Source organism: Epinephelus lanceolatus, chromosome 4 (genome assembly GCF_041903045.1).
Source record: "Epinephelus lanceolatus isolate andai-2023 chromosome 4, ASM4190304v1, whole genome shotgun sequence".
Classification (NCBI taxonomy): domain Eukaryota; kingdom Metazoa; phylum Chordata; class Actinopteri; order Perciformes; family Serranidae; genus Epinephelus; species Epinephelus lanceolatus.
In genome coordinates, this window is record NC_135737.1 from 38673721 (window position 1) to 38691708 (window position 17988).

A 17988-nucleotide genomic window follows, 5' to 3' on the forward strand; every position below is an offset into this window, starting at 1 on the left:
CTGTTGAATTTTAAGGTACAATTTGGTGCCATTTCTGCATCCATTTATAGTGTAAATGTCTTTAATTTTGTCAAAATAAAAGCCCTCTGCCACTTGAATGATTTTACTGGGGAAGAAAACTGCACATTATATTAATTGTGTCCCCCCTAAAATCTCCACCTGTGCATGTTTGTGACACTAAAGTATCATGAGTGATTAACAGAAAATGCAAAATGGTGTTATTTAAGGATGTGTTGGAAGAGGTCATCCAACGTGTTACCTCACAGTGCCTCCTGTATAATGTTTGAATATATACTGTGTATGTGTGTGTTCATGTGCCAGTGTGAGCATACAGAAGCTTCTAGTACTTTCCTGAGCCACAACCACCACCACATGCAAACATCTGAAATCCTGTGAAACTTTTACGCTCAGCCTATGGAGAGGGAACGTTCTACAGAACAAGCTTTAGGCACGTCACTAAGTGATGCAATATTTCAGCACCAACCAAGAGCAGGAATAACAGACTTGGAGGGTGGAGTGACAGATTGCTTTTTTAGAACAGGAGGAGGTTGAACATCTGGAGATCATTACACTAACCTCAGCACCAGTCTCGCTCAGCTGCATCTATCAATAGAGTTTTTTCTTGCTGGATTTCAGTTCGTCAGTCTTTTTCATCTACATTTGGATTTCAGTGATTAATCGTGTTTATGGTTGACAGAATACCAACACTTTCACAAACAATATCATCAGTATTTTATAAGTATTGATCAGGCAATATGACCGTAGGTAGGCCTCATCATACAGGCTGTAAGTCTTTCCTCTTTATCAGGTTATAAGGCACATAATTGTAAGGAATAAAAAGCAACCAAATCAGACTCAAACAGCTCCTCATGCAGTTGCATTGCAGCTAAGTGGAGGTACCCACTGTGAAAGACCAGAGAGCTATATGGGGGTGGCAAACAAACAGAAGAGTTCAGTCACTCTCCCATCATACCATCTGTGTTAATCCTTCAAACAAAAACACTAACAGGATTTTGGCAGCCTCTTGCAACTGTTTAGGGGGGTTCTAAACAACAACTCTCTTTCTGCTTATCTCCTCCAGGCGGATCAGCATTTGGTTTCCTCTTTAATAGACTTTCCAGATGGGCTGCAAAATTGTTGTTTACTGATTCCAATGCTAGAGTCTCCCCAGGTGTGGCAGACACAGTCTGAAGTAATAATCTCGACTTAAAAAAGTTTTCATTGTCATTAAAAGTTTTCAAAGGACAAACGTTCTCTAACAGTCTTATAAATTATGCATACTATTGCTATGTCTATCTATCTGTCTGCCATTCAGTGACAAACGGCTACGACCCCGACACACTGAGGAAATGCTGAACACAAAGACTCCACTGAAGGAAGTAGAGCAGCTGCCAAGTAGACCATGACGCAAGACACGAGAAAAGTTTCAGCTCTGCTGTATGATGTAACTTTCTGAAGTTTTTGGTCTATGAATGCAGCGAGCTGTTTCATCATGTACAGTTTATAATCTACGTGCACTGTCATTCTAAACCAGACTCACATTAGCTGTGATGAGGTGGCGATAAACTGAGGACGCAAGCTGTGTAGTAACTGCATTAAACAACTGCAGCTTCACAATTACTTCAATTCAATTACTTCTCCCTGACAGACAATATTGTACACTAATTTTTCTGTAGATTTATGACAGAAAGTTTTATCATCACACCACTGACTTTATCCTATCACTAATTACATTTATTACAACATTCAAAAAAGGCCAACATATCGAATCAATTACTTTTTTGGGCTGATGAATAATATTCCATCAAAATTATGAGGCTTTGAAGAAAGATGAAAAGTGGTTGAGATAAAAGACGATGTTCCCCTTGATCTTTGGTTATATGACAGCTGAAGTATTGACACTGATAGCATAGAAGTGTTTTCTTGTTCTTTATCATTCACAATACATATGGGTAACTATGTGTACATGTTTGGGCACACACACACACACATTCATTTTTTTGTTTTGTTTTTTGGGGAGTTTTTCCTTATCCACTGTGAGGATCCAAAAGACAGAGGGATGTCGTATGCTGTAAAGCCCTCTGAGGCAAATTGTTATTTGTGATAATGGGCTTTATAAATAAAATTGATTAACTGATGGGTGCGAGCATGTGGGTATCATGTGTGTTAGTATCTATGTGTACCCGTGGTAAACCTAGTTGTATATTATGTATCCTCTAACTTAAATTTAAATGTATGGGTTTATATAAGTACATCCTGTGAAATAATGAATGAGTAATCTGCTTTTTTTTTTTTGCTGTTTTTCATTTCTTACATTTTTTATCATTATATTATTGCTGCTTATTTCCTGATTTTACTACCACTTTTGTTTGTTTATGTTTTATGTTTGTATCTTTGTATTTTTTTTCACTTTCACGAAATCTATTTCAGTCTCTACATATGTTAAATAATTCTCAAAAATGCAAATTAAAAAAAAATGAGGCTGGCCATATTGACCACATGTACATATCTGTTCATCAACAAAAGAATGATAGTTGGATAATTCAGGGAAAATTTGCTGGACATTTTGTGCAAGAGTTGCAGTCTATTTTGGATCTAACTTCATAATGACAGGGCACCACTCAGGTTAATTTGTAATGGTTTTAAAAATGACCAAACATGCCCCCTGGTGGGAAAAGTTTGAGGACTTCCTACAAAGCAATCAAAGTTTTCTTTGTAGTAATTAAAGTCTTAATTAAGGTCACATTATTCTTTGTAATCTTTCTTTCATTTGAGAAATGTTTTCAAATTTAATTCGCTTGAGAAAAATGCAAAAAGTAGAACTTTTGCGAAGATACTAAAGACATACCCCAACCCTTATGATCTTAAGATATAAAGCCTGTATGTCAACTAAATTAGTATAACCAGTGGAAATAATTTTTAATTGTTTAATTGACACTACAGATACATTATTTGCTGCTGCACTGCATTGTGCACAAATAACCACTAGATGGGGTGCAAAGCAACCAAATAAACTACACCCACTTTGCCAGAGAAAGTATTTGTTGATGTCAATAAGAAGAGTTTAAGTCACTTTCTGTTTAGGGCCCACTGACAAATCTTTCTGTTTTTATATTTCCAGTGTGGCAAAATTAAACACAATTAAAATGCTCAATCAGGTTCAGTGAATGTGGGATGGCTCTTGACATCAGCAGTTGATTCTGGCTTCTACCTGGGGGTCAGCTGTCACATATATTGAATAAACTATAAGTGTTTCATACCAACTCCCTGTAGAGATCTATAGAGTATCATATTAAGGCAGTGCTGTTTCAGTCCCTCCAAACTTGATGCAGTCTAGTCTCCAAATAAATCTTACCTTACTGTGAAATTCCAGCAGGCCATCAAAGTCATAACAAGCTGTTGAACTGGCATTTAGACAATACAGCCTGCAAGAGTCTGTGTTCTCATTATTTCGTCTGTCTTCCCCCTCTCCCAGCACCAGTCACGTTCTGTGCCCTTTCAGACAGCAGCCAGTCACAAACTCTTCACGCTGCTGTAACACCACCTGCAGAGGAGACCCCTACCAGCTGTCCTACCCTTCCTGCCTGTGGATTCTGGTTGCCATTTTAAAATGGGTGGAGATCATAACAAAGCACAGCAGCTGGAGCTGCAGACTAATGCCTACCTGTGGAGAGAGGAGCAGGGAGGCCTGGGTCTGCCACATCAAATAGATATATGCCACAGGAAATCATCCTGAGAAGAACATTTCCCTTTATCCCCCACCTGTAGAGATGCTCATGGAGAGATAATATGTGTGTTTCTATGAGTGGCTGCATGAGTGTGAGGGTGGTGATATAATCTCAATTAATGGAATTATGCGGTTTGAAGTAGCAGTAAATAGTAAGAGCATTAAGTGGCTGTTAAGTTGCTGTTTGATCTGAATATAGTCTTATGCAACACATCTTGCACACAAACACACACAAACCCCTCATGTCCATCAATATGATGCTAATTTATCTCTCAACATTACTGCACTGACTGTTTCCTTGGTGATACATCTGATCCGTTACTCCTTTTAACCACAAATCCTCCTCCACTTGACACAGAAGTGCTCATAGTTCAGGTTAACCATTTAAATGCAATCTGAAAGTGGTTGAAAACGTCAAACATTGTATCTGTATCTGCTGATGAGTCACTTCACATGCTTGAGACCTGCTGACTACCTGTCATTGTCGAGAACGATCAACACAGTCTGAATAAGTTTCACTGTGTCCTCTGGAACGATGAATACTGGAGTTTATCTGTGTAGTTTTAGTTTAGTTTTTACTTACACGGTTATCCCACAGAATACATAATAACCTGATGGCACAAGTAAAACAGGAAAATATGAAATTAACACATCATCTTATACTGTATTTAATGAATTCATTGTATTAGGGTTTTTTTTTACCTTATGAATGATGATCTCTGATGTCATGGTCCCCACGAGAACAGTACATCTAATCAGACCAGAGTCATTGTAATTAAACATCTTTTTTTATGTTGCCAGCTGTCACTTTTGGAGAGCACAGCACCGTCTGGATTTCCAACTTAACAAGGGGTGAAATTTCATCTATGCAGGCAGTACAATGTGTTTCTTGATGTTTTGATAACCAGCGATGGCAGTGTCAGCAGCCAGTCGGGCCACTCGGGCAACTGGACGCTGTCAGACTTATTTCTTCCCGTGTGCCAAGTTTAGGCAGATGCTGGGCCGGGACATTTTTTAATAACAGCCCAGTGATGGCAGCCGGGTTCGGGCCAGTTTATTTGGTCCGATTCTGGGGCGTCATTCATCCCGAGTCTCTGCCAGGTTGTGCAACTGGACACGGCCTGACTTCTTTCTTCCAGCATGCCGAGTTTGGGCCCATGTTAGGCCAGGTCATTTTTGAGGATGGCCCAGTGATGGCAGTGTCAGCAGCCGGTCGGGCTGTCAGGCAACCGGACGCGGCCAAGTCGGGCCTCCGGCCCTCCAAGCTTGGGCTGGTGCTGGACCGGGTCATTTTTTAGTAACGGCCCAGTGATGGCAGTGTTGGCAGCCGTATTCTGGCTAGTTTATTTGGTTGAATTCTGGGGCGTCATTCATCCCGAGTCTTAGCTAGGTCATGCAACTGGATGGGACCTGAGTTATTTCTTCTAGCGGGATAGGTGTGGGTCAATGCTGGGCCAGGACATTTTTTAATAATGGTCCAGTGATGGCAGTGTCGGCAGCTGGAGTTGGGCCAGTTTATGTAGCCTGATTCTAGGGAGTCAGCCAAGCTGGAGCAACAAGACGCGGCCTGACTTTTTACTCCAGCTTGCCAAGTTTGGGTCGATGCTGGGCCAGGTCATTTTGGCTACCTGGGTATGTTAAATTGGGGTTAAATGTAGTTTCTAATGTCAGTATTGATTCTATTAACAAAAATCTTTTTTGAGGCAAACCCAGTCTTGATTCATTTCCTGAAAATCATTCCCACATGCAAGAGGTCAACATTTAAAATGTGTCATAGTGTAACATGGTGGTTAATTGTGAGACCCTACTGACATTACACGTCTCTGATTATGACTGTGCTCTTGTGACAAAAAATCAATGAATCACTTTCGTTTAATGAGTCATCTAGTATGTGTCAATAAGATCGAAGGTCAGTGAAATCTGAACCTGCAAAACACTTGAGTGTGGAGGTGGTTTGATTGTTTACTGTGTTTATTTGCCTGGTGGATAACATTATTCAATTTATCAAATGCAGTGGTCTCCAATGATACTCGAAAGTGACCTAATTACTTGTTAAAGTAGACAACAATCACACAAAAAGGGGATAGTAAAACATGCAGTGCAAATGAGTAATCTGACTAATAGGCAAAGCATGTTTTTATATGCAGAGAGAATGAAAAGATAAAAAATGAAGTGGTGGGAGCAGTTCGATGTGTGCAAAATAAAATAAAATAAAAACAAAATAAATAAATAAAAACACAAGGTTGTTTATCCTTTTAAGTGTCAACAAGCAAAAATGCATTTCCATAATTTTCCCTCATTACAAGCAAAGTGTATTAAGTTATTGTTTAGATAATAAACAAATAAATAAAATGCCTTTCAGCTTAAATGTGTTTGCACGTTGTTGCGTTCAAGGCACATCAGGATTTTTGCCTGCTCACGGTCTGTCCACTAAGGATGGTAGTTTAGCAGCGATTTCTCTCACTGAGGGTGTTCACACTGACAAGGAATTATGACAGTGACATTTAAAATCTTATCATCGTCATTTGAATTATCTAAGTTTTGATAATACAACGAGGTGTGTGGTTTTAAAGTGTAACAACAGGACAGAAAACCGGGCCGGCGGTTACTTTGGCTGCGACGTGAACGCGCAGAGCAGGAGTAAAGTCAGCTCGGTGTGTGACGCTCTCTGTCTGTACAGGAGGGCTGGGGTGGGGATAAAAAGACCGACACACACTCCTCCCACTATTCAGTACATTGAATTACTCAGCCGGCTCATGTACCGCTGCTCCCACAGAGACGAGGACACACGCGTTATCTTCAGAGGACCAAAAACCACAGAGGACGGAGTAACTGAGAATATGAACCGGGACCTTTTTCAACTAGACCGAAGCCACTGACCCGGTGTGGAGCAGTTACTCACCCGGCTCTTCTCTCCTTTGTTTTCGGTGTAAACTTCAGCGCAGTCAGCATTTAACGTTACCGACCACCCACCTCTCTCACGCTACCTTTGACACGGGCTGTCCCCGTCTGACTGTCGGGGGGAGAGACGCTTTTGAGGGGAGGAATAAAAAGGAAAACGACAACTTCACCGTGAGCGAACTGTGAAATCAAAGAAAAGTGGTGGCAGCCCGCAGACAGGTGAGTGTGTAACGTTAACACACGATTTGTGTGAGGTGTTAATCACATTTACCTGTGATGTGAGCCAGGTGAGTTTTATAGCAGCATCTGTGTCCGGTTACATTATGTGAGAACACTTTTCAAGTTACATACCTCATAACCATGTGTTAAGAAATGTTGTTAATGAGTTTTTACCATGGTAACACTCAGGGGCGTAGCACCAAATTCTTGGCCCCTATGTATAAGCAGTCCATGTGGGCCCCCCGCCCATCCTCTCCTGGGGAGCTTTCAGATTTAGGGCTGTTTCCTTTGTATGGAGATATATTTGTTTCATAATTATGTGTGTGAACAGATCGAAAATCTGTGTGTAAATGTGTAATCTTTATATAAAACACCCTCCGCAAATACAAAAAAGATTTGTAAACTCACAATAATATTTTGCAAGTATAAAACGGATCTGCAAATACAGAAAACACTTTCCACAAATAAAAAAAAAATATCTGTGAATACATTAAATTAATTTGCAAATAAATGAAAAGCATTTGTGAATATCTTCCTAACATTTACAACTTTCGAACAGGCATTTGTGAACTCCGTTTTTATTTGTGAATCGAAAAAACATTTGTTGATCTCAGTTACGCGTGTGGATTTGCTTTTTACACACACAGAGTTTTGAAACAAACTTTGCGCCATTCCAAACGAAAATGCATTCGTATCACTCGGCCATTTTTGGATAGCATGTGATCACCCAGCTGATGACGTCATCTCCGCATGTCAAAGTAAGAGCATGCAGTGAACCGCACCGTGTATAGTTAGGTTACATCATTTCAGTGAGGTTACGTCAACTGTTGTAAGATATGACAAGTGGCAACACCCTGGTTGAGGTCTTTGATAGAACAGCTGTTGGTGCTGGTGGCTGTTTTTGTTTAGAAATGTCGTATTGTAGTTTTATTGTTCATTGTTAATATGTAGGTTGCGCTAAGCTAACGTTAGCTACTGAAACGGCAACATTCATGTTGCGGGCTGGGTGGACGAAAGCAGGGTGCTGGAAGATATTCACAAATGCTTTTCATTTATTTGCAAATTAATTTAATGTATTCACAGGTATTTTTTTTATTTGTGGAATGTGTTTTCTGTATTTGCAGATCTGTTTTATACTTGCAAAATATTTTTGTAAGTTTACAAATCTTTTTTTGTATTTGTGGAAAGTGTTTTATGTTTACAGATTACACATTTACACACAGATTGTCAATCTGTTCACACACATAATTATGAAACAAATCTATCTCCATAACTTTGGTCCAAATCGGGGATTAATTTTGTTATAAAGTTGCATAATTGCCTAGAGTTGGTTTGTGTTTTCACGGCAGCATTTACAAGCGGACCAGATCAAATGCCTTGCATGTGAAAGTTGCTCTTGATTGGTCAGAATTTCCATGTGGGAAAAATCCAGGAAGTTAACAAAACGAAGAAGAGTACACTTGCAAGATAAATACAACACTTTCTAATGTCACAATGGAGGGACAACTACGCAGGTTGATTTTAGCGTTGGTCATCGTGGACTATATTGCTGTCATTGTTCATTTTAGTCAAACCGTATAGTTTGAAAACGAGGCGCGGCACCAACTCGAAAACAATGTTTTGATGCATTGGATGCGCCGAATGCGCATATTAAGGCAGTACAGGAGGAGGCGCTCATGTGCTGTTTAACCCAAACAATGGGTAATGCGACTGCACTTGGTTCGGATTGAGGTCTGAACACGTTGTCACCACAAATGAACCGCACGAGAAGGTCTTCAAGAAGGTCTCGGGCCGGTAGTGCGACTGCTGTGTTCACGCCTGCCCAAACAAACTTGAATTTGATTGAACAGAGCCAAACACGGCAGGTGTGAAAGCACCCTTAGTCCATGTCTCTCATGCACCTTTTTATTTTTCATTTCTTAAGTCAATTTTATTTTATTTTCTGGGACCCCGACATCTCTTTCTTGGGGAAAGATATGAGAAGCTTAAGCAGTCACTCTCTCCGCTCCACCTAGTGCAGGGTTGGACTAAACCATTTTGCGCCTCTTAAGGGGTGAGAGAAGGGATGGCGATCTTCAGGCACCTCACGTTTCGATTCTATTAGGATTTAGAGGGCTATGATTTGATTGTAAAACGATAATCTCTGTGCACCAAAAATTTTGATGTCTATGTGACTTGCTACTTTTAAAACGACAAGATGCTGAGCGGGCCGGACGAAGGGGTTTTGAGGTGAAACAGACTGAGCTCAGAGTTATTTTCTTCACAATAGAGTTGGTTTAAGTTTTTTAATACTGCAGTGTGTGTTGGTCAGCCGGTCTCATTTGTTTATGTAACTTCTGATCGCTGCTCCACTCTGTTAACACTACTCTCAGGGTGATGGCGTAGAAAGTATTAACAATGCACTTCATGTTTGCCTCATGAATGTAATTATTTAGACATTAAATTGTTTAGACATTAGATTAAAACAAGCCTTTTGTGAAAACGACTGATGAGTTATTCTGGTGTGCTCTCACTTTTGTTCTGTCAACATCACATTAGTAATAAACATTTAGATATTTGATTATTGACATTTGTGAATTGATGCCAAGTCTTCCACATCTGCATTGCGATGCATCTAAGAATTGTTTTTTTTCCCCTACCCCCAGGTAAGAGGGGCCTCAGAGATTCCACATTTTAATACAAAGTTCAGTTTTTCAACCAACGTATTCAGATAATCTTAGTTTAGTAATGACACAAATTGTTTACAATTTAAAGGAAAATGCAAACAAAACCAAACTTTACACTTCAGGCTTTTTGAGGCCCCCCACTATTGGGTAATCAGTCCTCCTTTTACTCCCACTTTGACGCCTCCTAGCAAACATTATTGTAACATGCCTACAGTCAAATACAAGCTAATATCACTCACAAGTTATTAGGATTTACATTTTGTTCCTGTTTTCATGTTTTGTAGAGGCTGGGTCCTTTGGCATCTTCACCTACAGGGCTATTTAGTGTATTAGCCAAAATCATGTGTTTTTACCATCACGGGCTTTCTCAGTACACCAATGCTCGCTGGTGGTTTCATGTGCACCCAAAGACATGGGACATACCCATGACGCTGTATCCCATAAAAGCAAGGCTTTCCCTTTTTATAGTGAAACTATGGATTGATTTACACACCTGAGATGTCCATCCTCAGCTTATCTCTATCACAAAATAGTGAATGCATACTGTGGCATGATGCCAGTGAAGCTACAGTGCCTGAACTCCTTCATCTATATGCACAGTGTGCATTTGTGTTTACTCATGCACAGCACTCTTCCCATTTACTTGCATAATTCATGACGCCATTCATTTTTCTTTTGGAGTTGAAAGATTGTCATTTGGGTGGTCCTGGTATGTTGGTCATCCAAGACCTATCTCATAGTGTCTTATCAGATCTGTGTTACGTAGCACTTCATCAGAGGGAGTTTAATCCAGTAATCTTGTAGACATGTAGGAGTTTCATTATCTTAAAGGGGAACTAATGTTTTTTTTCAACCTGGGCCCTATTTTCCAATCTAATTTTGTCTAAATGAGTGATAGGATGTTCAATATGTGACATTTCTCCAGTACGAAGCTCGGGCTGACCTGCCTGCAGCCCGTGAGCGCGCGCTATATTAAATAATAGGGCACTCAGACAGCGTCAAACTACGTCAAAATACGTCCACTAAAAGTGCATTTTTTTCACACAGATAGGCTCGGATTGTTAGTATAATTATCTGACAACATAACGGAAAGGAGAAATGAGTGTCTGTGTTTACCTTTTAGCTGGATTCGGACATGTTCCTCTGCCTGTTGCTGCTCCCTCTCTCTCCTCGTCCACTCTTCAATTTCAATGAGCTCTGTGTCCGTGTATGTCCATGTACGGGCATGTACCCGATTTTGACCAACTGGATCTAGATGAGCCATTTGAATTTGATGACCGCCTGCCGCATTTATTTGAACACGGAGTACGCGGATGCAGAGCTTATTGAAATTGAAGAGCGGACGAGGAGAGAGAGGGAGCAGTGTTACTTCGGTAGCTCATATACTAAAATTGCAACAGGCAGAGGAACATGTCCGATTCCAGCTAAAGGTAAATAGACGTTCATTTCTCCTTTCCGTTATGTTTTCGGTTAATTATACTAACAATCTTAGCCTATCTGTGTGGAAAAAAATGCACTTTTCGTACATGTATTTTGACGTTGTTTGACGCTGTCTGAGTGCCCTATTATTTAATATAGCGCGCGCTCACGGGCTGCAGGCAGGTCAGCCCTAGCTTCATACTGGAGAAATTTCAAATATTGAACATCCTATCACTCATTTAGACAAAAGTAGATCGGAAAATAGGGTTCAGGTTGAAAAAAGCATTAGTTCCCCTTTAAAGCTTTGGCTATTGGCTCTATTTGGCACATTGTCTCTTTGTGTTAGGCCTTTCTTGACCGTGTTAACGCTTCCCCATCTGTCACTACTACAGTTCCAGTAAAAACAGCTTATACTTGTTTGCCTTTGGTAAGGCTTCCAGATGACAAATGACATTTATTTGCATCCTCTAGGCATGTCAATAATTACTTTTTAGGGATTTAGAACCTGTTTGGTTTCAACAGACGGATGACTCAGGAGGAGACAAGACTATGCAAGGCTGTTTCTCTTTTATTGCCCCTTTTTCTTTTTCTTTTTCTTTTTTTTACAACATCTATAAATGGATTGAAGGGCTTTGGAGAGGAGTGTGCTGAATACTATGTTTTTGAGCTTCTTTTTGGCTTGTACAGTACAGTTCTGTACATGCTGCTGCATAGTAAGTGGGGCCCCAGTCCTGAGGGTAGCCAGCACTATGAAAATGTTTTCAGATCATGACATTGAAACTCATATTGTAGGCCTGTTGAGAAAATAAACCTCACTCTTGACACTCAGATTGCCCCAGTTTCAGATGAGGGACGTTGACAAAATGATACAAACGCTGACATTTTGAGGTTAGCTGGAAAAACAGTTGACATAACATACACTTCTGCAGTTCTTAAAATTTACTTGGATTAGAGTGAGATGTGGGTAAGGTGTTGAAAAAATGTACAGCCATGCTGGAAAGGCTTGGGGTTGTTTGAAAAGTGCTTTAAAGATCACCCTAAAAATGTTATTTTAGGAGAATAAACAGAGAATATAGGGAGATGTAATAGGTCAGAACAGGGAGGAATGCGGTGTGCTGTGTTCACAGCAGTAATCCACTTAGTGGTTACCGACTTTTTGTACAGCATTTAAACCATGTTTTCTTTATCTAGCCTTCAAGTGTCAAAGTATCATGCATGTTGTTGCTGATTGTGTCCTGCTGATTGGACATGTATAGTTGCACTGTGCAGCAGACCCCATTGTCCATTTGAGTGAAGTATTGATTCTGTGTCCTAGACGTTCTGCTTTGCCCGCGCTGCTTATATAACTGCCACTGTGTACTTATATCTTCATGTACTGTTTCCTTAAATAGCTGCATCTAACAAGAGAAACAGAGCCATCCTACAATAGATGCAATATCCTGTAGGATATTTGCGAGCCTCATATAGGAAAAGAAACACATCTATAAGATCCGTCGAAGCTGTGCAGAATTGTCCAGGGGCAGTGCGAGTCTGACTGAAAGAAATGACCTGTTATTATCAGCTGCCCTGTAGCAGTGAGGTTCAGTCCATCCCTCTGTGTGTCTCTCTCACGTGCGCACACACACACACACACACACACACACACACACACACACACACACACACACACACACACAAGTACTCATCTTCTGTGCCTGTCCCCAGTAAGGATAATGGTCCTCTACTAAGAGCTGGCACACTTCAGAAAGCGTTTACTATTAATTTGTGGCAACCACATGGGAAAAAAAAAAAATCTGATTTCCATGTGGTACCACTCGCAGAAGCAATAGCAAACATTTAATATGAACATAATTGGTTACTAAATTGGATTTTAAGATTTGAGAAAATGAGAGAGAAAATCATGGGTACAGGCTGTGTACATAACAACCTCGACTCAGTCAAGGACTATAATTTCCACAGCACTTCATGTCACACTGCTACTTTACTGCGACCAATTTTTCTTTCTAGAAATACGTTTCTTGCCATCTTTGAATGGGGTTAATATAGACATAATGGAGCACATGCTAGCAGCAGTTGGGGCCAAATTGATACTGAGGAGTGAAGGACTTTGCAGTACAAGCTGGTCTGCCTATGCAATAGGTTGGGAATGTGTGGTTTATGAATGTTGAAGTTGTCAAAGCAAAATAGATAAATAAAAACGCTTGGTTTTTCAAAACAGATGTTGAAGCACGCAGTCAGGGACACGTAGTCACATAATGGCGCCTTGCTTTGTCATGTCTGTCCACAAGACCACGTCTGTAAACAAGATTGCACAATGCAGACTGAATATAATCGACACGTGTTTGAAGTTTGATGATTGGCTGACAAGTTGAAAATCTTTTGTCCGTCTGCACAACCAATTGACAAGTCGGCTTACTATCTGCAAGTGATGTTACATACTTAGTCAGTGTCTTTCAGTCCACAGTTTTAAATCTGTCAAAGACCATGGTGGGCTTTTGAGGACGGGAGGAGTCTTTTACACTGTACTACAGAATTGTGAGAGAGAACTGCTTTGTACCCGTTCCAGACAGCAAAAGTAAAATAGTCAGAATACTCATTTGGTAAAGCTTCATTCCCACCGTGCTCAGAGAGGTCGAAGCCCAGCTGTTACTGAGCACATCCCCTCCATGTTAAACATGCTTCATACTTGCAATGCATAGCAGATCCTGGCACTATGGACAAGTTCAGCATCCAGCAGTACATGAAATCTGTGTGAGTACACTACCTAAGGGACCTCAGTCTCTGTCAAATTGTTGTCAAATTGAAGCCCAAAATAAAAGTTGGAGAAAATAATGATTTAAAAAAAACTTCATGAGACTTTGGTTTTGCGTCTTTTACGAGTTTTAAGCTCTTTTAGAAGTCCAGATGGACAAACTGGGAGGTGCCCACTTATTTTACCAAATCTGCAGCTCCTCTTTGAAAAAAGACAAATACCTACTTGACTGTATAACAGTCTGCTTGTTTTTCTTTTATTCTTGAGAATATTCCCACAATTTGAGACCCACTGTCACAGAGATCACACAAAGACTAACTTAGAAAATGTAAAACTTTGTCATGTTGTCAGTGCCACAGGTGTGTCTGCATCAACTCTTGTGTGTGAGAAGTGGTTAAGGTTATGTTTTTATAGATGATCTAATCCTCTTATCTGGAGAAGAAAGTAGTTTTTCTGGTTATTTCATGATCTGAGTTTATTTCAGACATATTCACTATTGATACAGTTTTGTTGCTGTCGTGTAATCCCTGTAATAGAATTAAAGACCAAATGCAAAATGCCAAATCAAAGCCAAATGTTCATGATCATATAAGGACAAAGCTCAGTTTCCCTTTCAGAATGCCAAGTTCACCATAGCGGCACCTGCTCGTCTGGCACTGCCTCCTGGGCTCAGACAGCAAGTCACAGCAGAGGACAGGACTCGGTGTGATGTCAACACACAGATGGTGGTGAAGAGCCCTCACGTAGACATACAGATGGCACCTTGATAAAACATGCTAGTCCGCACACAAAGTCAGACTGAAGAGGCCGGTGTGAACTAAGCCAATGGAGTTGTCCATTTGCCACACGCAGCACAACAATGGTTCTCACCATGATTCTGCATGACACGGATGACTGTATCAGCTGTTTGCTTTTCAGGCCACAGTATCAACACAGCAGTATCACCTATGATTAGGAACCAACCTCAGAATACTTTCTCTCAACTCTAACAGGCAGACAGGCCAGGAGGGGTCACAACATAACTTGTTCTGCCATTGTTTAATATTTCTTTAAGCCTCACAGCAGACAACAGGGGACATTGGGTCATAGCAAATGAGTCAGGCAGCATTGCTCCAGGTTGGAACAGTGATGTATTGAAAGCAGCTTCAACATTTTCTGCCTGGGCCAGCAGCTCTCCGTGTGCCATGAAGTGCCAAGCACACAGTTTTCATACCCGTCCAAAGAGTACAGTCGCTGATTTCACTGATTACTGAAACAAGTGGAATGCTCTCTGCGTCCAGGAAACGTGATTGCACTTCTTTACTGTTGAAGGTTAGCAATTCTCAGCAATGGACAGTGATTTCGACTGGTCAGGGGCCCCACACCCTCCTCTCTGTTGGCTGGAATTCTATGGCAAAAGCAGCTATGAAAGCAGAAACATTTGTTGAATAATATACTGCAGGTTTAACTATATGGGGGACCTGTAAAAAAGTACTCGGAGCCTTGGTTGAAAAGCATTAAGTAGGCCGAAGAGCTCTGACAAGTGGTTGTAATAGACTCTATACCATTGCCGTTACAGTGTTTCACACAGTGCGTTTTGTAGACATGTAAAATGGCCCATTAATTTTACAAAGAGCCATCAGTAGAAAGTATCCAAAAATATCTGCCTACGTTTTTCTGTGTCATTACCAAATACATGGACCATTTTATGAACAGTTTGGTGAATTAACAATTACATGCTCGGATAGCTGGGGCAGGCTGTTAAATTGTAGCTGCTGATATTCTAGGGGAGCCGGGCCTGGAAGCTTAATGCTTTGTTCTCTCTCAGTATCAAAGCTGTAATAATCAGAAGGATCATCAAATCCAGATCAAAGTGTGATTATAAAGCTGTTTTTAAAAGAAGAAACCTCTTCATATAAGGCTTGAATATAAGATCCAGATGTCGTACACCTGCTGCTGGTTATAACACCAACACACTCAAGATGATTTGACAAAAGAGGCAAAGTGCCCATCCTCTTAACCCCTCTCCCACTTAAACACCGAACGAATGTTTTATTACTGTAAGGTAAACTTGAAACCATTTTGTTAATGGAAGTATGTGTAAAAAGCCTCCTTGTTGAAAATAACTAAAATAAAGTGGGGATTCAGGGTCCATTTATTTATTTTTCAATATTGATAAGAAAGCATATATGATATGATAACCTTCAACTTTTTTATCACGGCATACCTTGAAACACCTACAATGAGTGCGTTTACATGGACAGTTTAATTCCCTTTTCATTTGGAATTAAAGTTCATTCCTATTAAATGTGATCTTGTAAACACCTAATTCAGAATGAAAATGGCCAATGCTGGGGCTGGAATATTCCGTTTCTAATTCCGAATGAAAGAATTTCTCGCACTTGTATACACTCATTCCTCTTAAAGTTCATTCCGGTCAAGCACGGTCTTCTGTCTCCCTTCTGCGACCTTCTACCTCTCTTCTCCTCCTCAACAGACGAAGCATTAGCAGAACAAGGTTGTTGTCGTACTGCTGCTTCAAGAATAAAAGCAAAACAAGCCCGAAAAAGGCACTAAGAAAGGCGTCATCAAGCATCTTGTTATCCGGAAACAAGGACTACAGTGTTTTCTTCCGGTAAACGTAAATACATAACATCCGCCCCCTATCCAATCAGAAACCTTCCCTGCCCAAAACCTTGTGCGGACCCGAATACAGGTGATTTAAAAGGCGATTAAACTGATCTCCCATGTAAACCCTCATTGGGAATGAATATTTCTCATGTAAACTACCTGGAAAAACTTTAATTCCAAATGATTTCGTTCAGATTTATTTCATTGTAACCCCAATGTGTCTCTTTTCGACATTTGCTTTTGTCACCTTCGGCTTCTAAGTGCTTTTGCATTATTAGCCATTCTAGCAGCATGGCTCTGTGGAGTCTGTACAATTCTCAAATGCTTCGGTCCAGACTGAAATAATCTTAAAAAATACTGAATTAATTGAAATTTGGTGAAGACAATCATGATTTCCTGAGGAAGAATCCTACTGACTTTTTCCCCTAACGTTTCTTATGGTGCTTTTCCAGTGAAATATCCCAACAACTTGATCTATTGAAACAATCTTTGGTACATACACTCATATTTTTTTTGTCTAGAGCCATCTCATCAGGTCAAAATTTCAGTTTATTCATCAGTTTAATTAATGACTAAATGCTTGCATAACTAATAACATCCCCGTTATCCTCAGCAGTACTTTTATGTGTGTTTTATGCTAACATGCAGCATGTTAACATTGTCATTGTGAGTATATTAACAAGCTGATGGTAGCATTTAGTTTGAAGTACTACAGTGCTTAAGAGCAGCCTCAGAGAGCTGCAGCATGACCGAGTGACACCGGAGCATTTAGCTCTAATTCTCGTTAGCTTGAAAAGTTGTATCGGCAGCATGGACACAGACATTCAGCTGTGGTCTCCGCATACACGTCAGAAGTACTGCTTCTTCATAGCCTGCACTCTTCTCTGTGGGATCCACCTCCTGTCCTGAGGGCTTTCCTTTTGCTTTTCTTCCAGGCATCCAAAATCACAGGCTGTGCTTAAGTTAAACAGCTCAGTGTGGTGCAAATATACATTAAGCTGACTCAGTGTCAACCAGTCTTTAAGGTGATAATTACTTAGCCAGTGAGCGAGTTAGCTCTGTCACCTCACAGCAGGAAGAAGCTGGGCTCAGACTTCACAAAGTCGACTGGGGCGTTTTTTTTTTGTGAAGTTGTTTTTCCATTCTGCCTCTGCACCAAAACATGTGTCTGGGTGGTCTATTACGGCATGCTCCAAAAAACATTGATGTTAGCCATCAGGAGTACTCCCACCTCCAGCCTCGAGACCTAGTAAATGAAACCACAAAGTCTGTTGCTCAAAACTGTTGATATGTGTTTTCATGGTGCATCTGTTGAAGCCTCAGGGGAAATTCACAGCATTTACACTATCTGAAACACTCAAATCAGTAATGACCAAGCCCTCCATCCTCATAGCTCTGCAAAAAACTGCTAATATTACTCTGTTTTCCACTGTAACTACATTGCTTTGTCACGCACCGTCCCTGTAGCATCAAGCCAGCTCACTCTTTAGGAGTTACCTTTACCTCCAGATGAAAAATGAGAGCAATATCTCCACACGTCACTTGACCTACTTACACCTCCATTGTTTTGTCCGCACAGAAATGAGTGGGTGGATTTCTTTCCCTTCTCTGAGTTATTTTTCATTTTGTTTTGCTCTAATAATGTAAATGAGTGACTGTAATGACACTTCCTCTTCCCACTGTCACTGTTCTAA

General features: G+C 40.5%; 1 protein-coding gene across 4 annotated transcripts in view; it reads left to right on the forward strand.

Moving 5' to 3' along the window:
* The first annotated feature begins 6436 nt into the window (after positions 1-6436).
* The window catches only part of gdpd5b (glycerophosphodiester phosphodiesterase domain containing 5b), a 49993-nt gene continuing 38441 nt past the window's right edge, over positions 6437-17988 (forward strand). For 2 of the 4 annotated variants that reach the window (XR_004501857.2, XM_033630991.2), the window contains exon 1: positions 6438-6847. The gene's annotated coding sequence lies outside the window, so the exon portion shown is untranslated. Of the gene's footprint in view, positions 6848-17988 lie in introns of all 4 variants that reach the window. The other 2 variants (XM_033630990.2, XR_004501858.2) reach the window with 2 other exon arrangements.